Source organism: Chrysochloris asiatica, unplaced genomic scaffold (genome assembly GCF_000296735.1).
Source record: "Chrysochloris asiatica unplaced genomic scaffold, ChrAsi1.0 scaffold00239, whole genome shotgun sequence".
Taxonomy (NCBI): Eukaryota; Metazoa; Chordata; class Mammalia; order Afrosoricida; family Chrysochloridae; genus Chrysochloris; species Chrysochloris asiatica.
This window is the reverse complement of record NW_006408757.1, coordinates 3,543,199-3,550,148: the sequence shown is the minus strand read 5'-3', so window position 1 is coordinate 3,550,148 and position 6,950 is coordinate 3,543,199. Positions and strand designations below refer to the sequence as shown.

Sequence of the window (6,950 nt, the reverse complement as noted above, 5' to 3'; positions counted from 1 at the left end):
GGGATGTCAGAAGAGACTCTGAAACTTGCTCTCCTGTATAGAGATTCTAAAGCAAATGGAAGAAATTGAGATAAAAGAGCTGAACATAAAATTGCAAAGGGCAGCTCTAGAAGACAAAGTCAAGTATTATAATGAAATATGCAAAGACCTACCTAGCGTTAGAATACCAAAAGCGAAGAACATGCTCTGCATTTCTCAAGTTAACAGAACTGAAGAAAAAATTCAAGCCTCAACTTACAATATTGAAGGATTCAGTTGGCAAAATGGAGTCCTGATGCTGTGCTGTGGTTAATGCACTGGACTGAAAGGTCAGTTGAACCACAAAGTCAGTGGTTCAAGCTCACCAGCTGCTTTGTGGAAACTTTATACAGGGTCGCTATGAGTCAGAACTGACTCAATAGCACTTAACAATAACATGGGCAAAATATTTAATGATGCAGAAGGTATAAAAAGAAGATGGCAAGAATGCACAGAATCAATGGACCAAAATGAAATGGTCGATGTTCAATCATTTCCAGAGGTAGCATATGATCAAGAGCCAATCATACTGAAAGAAGAAGTCCAAAGTGCATTTAAGGTACTGGCAAAGAACAAGTCTCAGGGAATTGATTGGATACAAATTGAAATCTTTCAACTAACTGAAACAGCACTGGAAGCACTCACTCATCTATGACAAGAAATTTGGAAGACAACTACCTACTCAACTGAGTGGAAGAGATCTGTATTTGTGCCCATTCCAAAGAGAGGTGACCCAATAGAAAGTGAAAGTCATCAGATAATATCATTAATTACATTCAGTAAAATTTTGCTAAAGATGATTTTTAAAAATGGCTGCAACAATAAAATGCCAAAGAATTTCCAGAGGTTCAAGCCAGATTCCGATGAGGATTTGGAATGAGGGATATTGTTGCTGACGTCAGATGGATCTTGGCTGAAAGCAGAGAATACCAGAAAGATGTTTGCCTGTGTTTTATTGACTACACATAGTGCCAAGCCATGGACAACATTATGGAGAATAAGTATTCTGGAATATGAGGAACCTGTACATAGACCACGAGGCAGTTGTTCAAATAGAAGAAGGGAACACTGAATGGTTTAAAATTAGGAAATGTGTCAAAAGGGTTGTATTCTTTCATCAGACCTATTCAAACTGTATGCTGAGCAAATGATCCGTGAAGCTGGATTATATGAAGAAAAATGTGGAATCAGGATTGAAGGAAGACTCATTAACAACCTGTGATATGTACATGATACAACTTTGCTTGCTGAAAGTAAAGAGGACTTAAAATACTTACTGATGAATATCAAAGATAATAGCCTTTTGTATGGATTGCACATCAGTGTAAAGAAAACAAAAAGTTTCACCACTGGACAAATAAATAACATCAGAATAAATGGAGAAAAGATTGAAGTTCTCAAAAAAATCCATGTTGCTTGGATCAACCATCAACACTCATGGAAGCAGCAGTCAAGGAATCTAATGACATATTGCATTAGACAAATAGCTACACAAGTGTAAGAAGAGCAAAGATGTCAGTTTGAGGACTAAGGTGAGCCAGATCCAATTAATTGTATTTTCAACAATCTCAAATTCATGTGAAAGCTGGACAGTGAATAAGGAAGACTATAGAAGAATTAATGCATTTGAGTTATGGTGTTGGAGGAGAATATTAGAAATATCATGGACTGCCAGAAGAACAAACCAATCTGTGTTAGAGGAAGTACGATCAGAATGCTCCTTGGAAGTCAGAATATTCAGACTTCGTCTCTCATACTTTGAACATATTCCCTCGAGAAGGACATCATGCTTAGTAAAATGGAGGGTCAGCGAAAATGAAGAAGATCCCCAACGAGAAGGATTAGCACAGTGACAGCAGCAATGGGCTCAAGTGTAGCAACTTGAGGTTGGCACAGTATAGGGCAGTGCTTCCTTCTCTTGTGCATAAGGTCGCTTTTGAGTCTGTAGCAACTTGATGGCACCTAACAAGAATAAAATGAGAGATCGACAAAACAAGATGTAAGGCTAGGTATTCTCCAATACAACCTGTATATTCTAAAAACTTTGTACATATCATATTGAAGAACATCAAGTAATTCTTATTAAGTCTACCTCCCCTGCTACTTACTGTGTCACAAAGGTTTGTTGATCATGTGCAAGGATGTTGATTTGAGCCTCTACCAATTCTCCAGTAATCTTACTGCTCCAGGCAGGACTCAATATACCTCTTCACTAGTGACATAATTTCTGATTGCATGTAACATCACCTGCAGGATAGGGAGAAAGAAGATGAAACAAACTCAAGATGGAACAATCAGGGTTTGAGATTTCGCTATAATTTTACTTTCACTGCCTTAACAGACTCAACATCACTTAACAACAACAACAAAACCTTAGTCCAGTCAATATGCATCAACTTTCACTTTTACTAAGCAACAATATCAGCATCAAAATAATGTTCTTTATCTGGCAAAAACTATTGCAAGGCCTATAATTATTATTTAACAAATTTTCTTGCCCCCATTTAAATGAGAATACCTGGTTACTGAGCCATCAAGTGTTTAACACCTAAGCATTAAAACTCAGATGTGAACTACTGATGCTGATTTTCCCAGTTGGCTGAAAGTAATTCTACTCTTTGAATCTCAATATCCCTTTTCTTGATTAGGGGTGAATTTGATCTCTTAGGAGCTGCCTTCCTAGTCTGACAGTTTATGGTCCTATGTTCTGTATTTCTAACGAAAACATCTCCCAAAAAATGAGTGAAACGTCTATGTATTCATCAAATATCATTTGATTTAAAATCTTTGGCCCGAGTGGTGGTGTCGTGACTAGCTGGGAAAGTGAGGCAAGTCTGGAGCAGCCCAACAAACCGCGTGAGATTGCCCACAGAATTCTCCCGCGGAATTATTTGGTGAAGAAATCTTGTGCGAGCACTTGGAAAATAGGGTGATGATTGTACAAAGAGTGGTGTTGAATTCCCGACCTGGAAAAAATGGTAATCCAGTGGCAGAGAATTTCTGCATGGAAGAGGTCAATTTACCAGATTACATCATGGAATGACATATGCAAGTTAGAACTCTTTATCTTTCTGTGGATCGTTACATGCATTGTAGAATGAATGAAGACACTGGGACTGATTATATAACACCTTGGCAGCTGTCTCAAGTGGTTGATGGTGGGGGTATTGGAATTATAGAAGAAAGCAAACACAAAAATATGACTAAAGGTGATTTTGTGACTTCTTTCTATTGGCCCTGGCAAACCAAGGCTATTCTGGATGGAAATGTCCTTGAAAAGGTAGACCCCAAACTTGTGGATGGACACCTTTCATACTTTCTTGGAGCTATAGGCATGCCTGGTTTGACTTCCTTAATTGGAGTGCAGGAAAAAGGCCATATAACGGACGGATCCAATCAGACAATGGTTGTCAGTGGGGCTGCTGGTGCTTGTGGATCTTTGGCTGGGCAGATTGGCCATTTGCTGGGCTGTTCCAGAGTGGTGGGAATTTGTGGGACAGATGAGAAGTGCCTGTTTTTGACCTCAGAACTGGGCTTTGATGCTGCAATTAATTATAAAAAAGGGAACATGACAGAACAACTCCGAGATTTGTGCCCAGCTGGAGTGGATGTTTACTTTGAAAATGTTGGTGGTGACATCACTGATGCAGTGATCATCACATCATCCTGTGTAGTCAAATTTCTCAGTACAACAAGGATGTCCCTTATCCTCCCCCACTGGCCCCTACTGTAGAAGCAATCCGGAAAGAAAAAAACATCACAAGGGAAAGATTTATGGTGTTAAATTATAAGGACAGATTTGAACCTGGTATCCTACAGCTGAGTCAGTGGTTTAAAGAAGGAAAACTAAAGATCAAAGAGACTATGATAAATGGATTGGAAAACATGGAAGCTGCATTCCAGTCCATGATGACAGGAGGTAACACTGGAAAGCAGATAGTTTGTGTTTCAGAAGAATTCACTTTGTAATTTCTGGAAGAGTGGGTCATCAAAGAAATCACACAGATTTCTCTAGAGTTCACAAAGATTTTCAAGTTACATTTACAAACAAAATGTTTAGAGTACAGGTAAGTTAATTTAAATGTGAGCATAGGTGATATTTTCTTAGGTATTTTGATTTCTTCTTTCTAGAAAACCCTATACAAGGTTGCTATGAGTCATAACCAACTTGACGGCACTCATCAACAACAGCATATCTTAAATGTCTACTACCTAGTTAGGTACAGTAATAGAGTCAAGTCAGCCTGATCTAGTTTTCTTTCTTTGTTGAAGCTTTATTACATATGTTAGATATTCTGAAGCCACTATAGATTTGATGTAACTGTTTATGGATCTTACAAAATAGAGCTAAAAAATTTTTTTTAGAAATTTTAAATTATGCTCAAAATAATCAATTTTTAGTTCAGATATTTTTTTAAATAATGCTAATATTAAAATTTAACATTTTTGCAGCAATGAGTTCCATGCATTTATCTGAATAGCCTTAAACTTCCTGGGAAAGTCAGGCTCGACAGAATTTGGTTTTTATAATAGTTTTGTTAGATATGATACTCCTTTCTTTTTGAGATTTGTCTGTATCTGCCAACAGCTGAATCACTTAATTTGTACTTACCCAATTAAGAAGTGTACAAAATGAGATTTATCCTGATTAATAAACAAAATACATTTTGTCCTGGTTTCCTTTAAAATAAATAAATAAAAAAAGCTTTGGCCCAAGCCCTATCACTTACAATATCCCACTAGGGATACTTATATCTACCTAAAATGACCCTGTCCTTTATCTCAGGACTCATCTGTATGTGAAAATAAATCAATAAATCTATTATCTTACAAAAAGGATCACAAGAAGCTGGGTAGGCCAGTGGCTAATCCCCTATCTCCAAGACTCAACCACTAGGAAGAAGGGGACTATGAAATGTGACACTACACAGGACAAGCAAAAGACCCTCAGAAGTCCGTTCTTTCAAATTAACTGTTCTATTGTTTGCAAATTTCCCTGACCATTGCTATTTAAGATGAAGATCAACTCAGAAATCTTGCAACTCAGTGATGTCCAGGTTTCATCATTAGATGCTGGCAGCACTAGCTGGTGCTGCTAGGTTTCCTATTATTTAATGAGATGCAAGCAGATTTCAATTTGCATGAAGACCCAAGAAGTTACCCAGGACTCATTTTTAACTGTTTTACCCACCATCACCACCCCCTAGCAAAATGTATCTGTTCTCCGATTCACTAATGACCATGAAGTCCTGGGAGAAAGTTATCCTACCAAAGACTGGTATTGTCAAGGTGGGCAGATTGCAGAAGGGGATGTGTGGGAGGAGAGCAGCAGTTTTGATTAATTTAAGCCAATCTCTTTATTAGAGAAAATATAGCAGCCATTACAAGAAAAAGATATACACACTCACACGCCACTGTTTCTACTAGAGTTATTATCGTTTGTTAAAGCCCAGGGGTACAAGGATGGGAAAGGAATGGGTATAGGACCTAATTGGAAGATAAATGTTAAGTGAAAACTCTGATATTTGGAATACCTGCACTACAGAGTCAAATATAAAGAATTAGTTAGTGCCCTTCCCATCCAATCTAGATTTTATCTACCATCAACTGTTCCAGGTCATTCATAAGATAGTCTCTAAAGCCCTCAAAACTCCATTTACTCTACTTCTGTTCAGGTCAACAAATTTCAACATGGAAGCTGTTTCAATGATTCTTTTACATTGAAAGTCATAAATGCACACTGTAAAAGTTTTGAAAATGGAATATAGCAAGTGTAATACAAGATGTGGAGAAATCAGATTCCTTGTCTACTGCTGATAAGATAATAAGATGATATTGCTGTTGTGAAAAACAGTTTGGACTTCCGGTTTGCAAGGGCGGCCAGGCGGTGCGAGTGAGTGGGGGCTCCGGGATCAGTGGGGGGAAGCTCGCGAGTTGAGCCTACCAGGTGGGAATTCACAGTCTCACGGCCCACGTAAATCTTAGTGCGCCAGAGCCTTAGACCCGTTTCTTTGAGAAATCACTGTGCAAGGAATTGCAGGCTTTTTAGAAGGGCGCCGCGGCATCCCCAGCTCCTTTGGGCTTGGGGGGGGCGGGGCGGGAACCAGCTCCTGCAGAGCGTCCAGTGGCTGGGAGTCTCAAACAGGGAGAACCACTGGTGACACCTACCCCAAGGGGGGATTTCTGCACATACAGTGGACAGAGGGAAGTTAGCTTAGGAGAGGAAGAGGAAAAATAAAAAAGCCTGCAGAAGGGAGAGAGGCGGCGACTGTCTGACATCATCAGGCACGGACTGTGCCTGCTTGAGCCACTTCTGCCCTGCCCAGTTGACCCATGTGTTCCCGGGGCCCGCCGGGCACGCGCGCACCCAGGCGAGCAGCTGCCAGCCTGCCCGAGCCGCGTACTGCAGGCCTGCCAGACGTGCGAAAGCGAGTGACCTGCCTCCCGCTGAATAGAGCAGCGTCCCTCAGGCGCCGACTGGGCCCGCCTGAACCACTTCTGCCCTGCCCAATTGACCCGTGTGTTCCCGGGGCCCGCAGGGAACGCACGCACACAGGCGAGCAACTGCTAGCCTGCCCGAGCTGCGTACCGCGGGCCTGCCAGACACGCAAAAGCGAGCGACCCGCCCCCCGCTGAATGGAGCAGCGTCCCTCAGCCCTGCCAGGCGTGCGCCGGCAAACAGCTCACCTCACGCTCGACTGAATCGCGGAGCGCAGGGGCAGGCAGCCCACCTCCAGCCACGAGCAGCCACTGGGGAACCCCATTTGGGTCCCCCCTTTATTTTTATTATTATCTTTTATCTTAGAAGGTTCAGCAGGAGCCCCGACGTGGCCCTGAGGGCTGGGGTGCCACTACAAGGTCACCTGAATTACAGGGTCAGGGGTCCACGCCCACCAACTGCTCCTCGGAAACCCTATAAAAAAGCATTAGGG

At 41.4% G+C, this 6,950-nt stretch overlaps 1 pseudogene; it reads left to right on the top strand.

Annotated features, from left to right (window-relative positions):
* The first annotated feature begins 2,950 nt into the window (after positions 1-2,950).
* LOC102825937 lies at positions 2,951-3,987 on the top strand (annotated as a pseudogene).
* Positions 3,988-6,950: the final 2,963 nt, after the last annotated feature.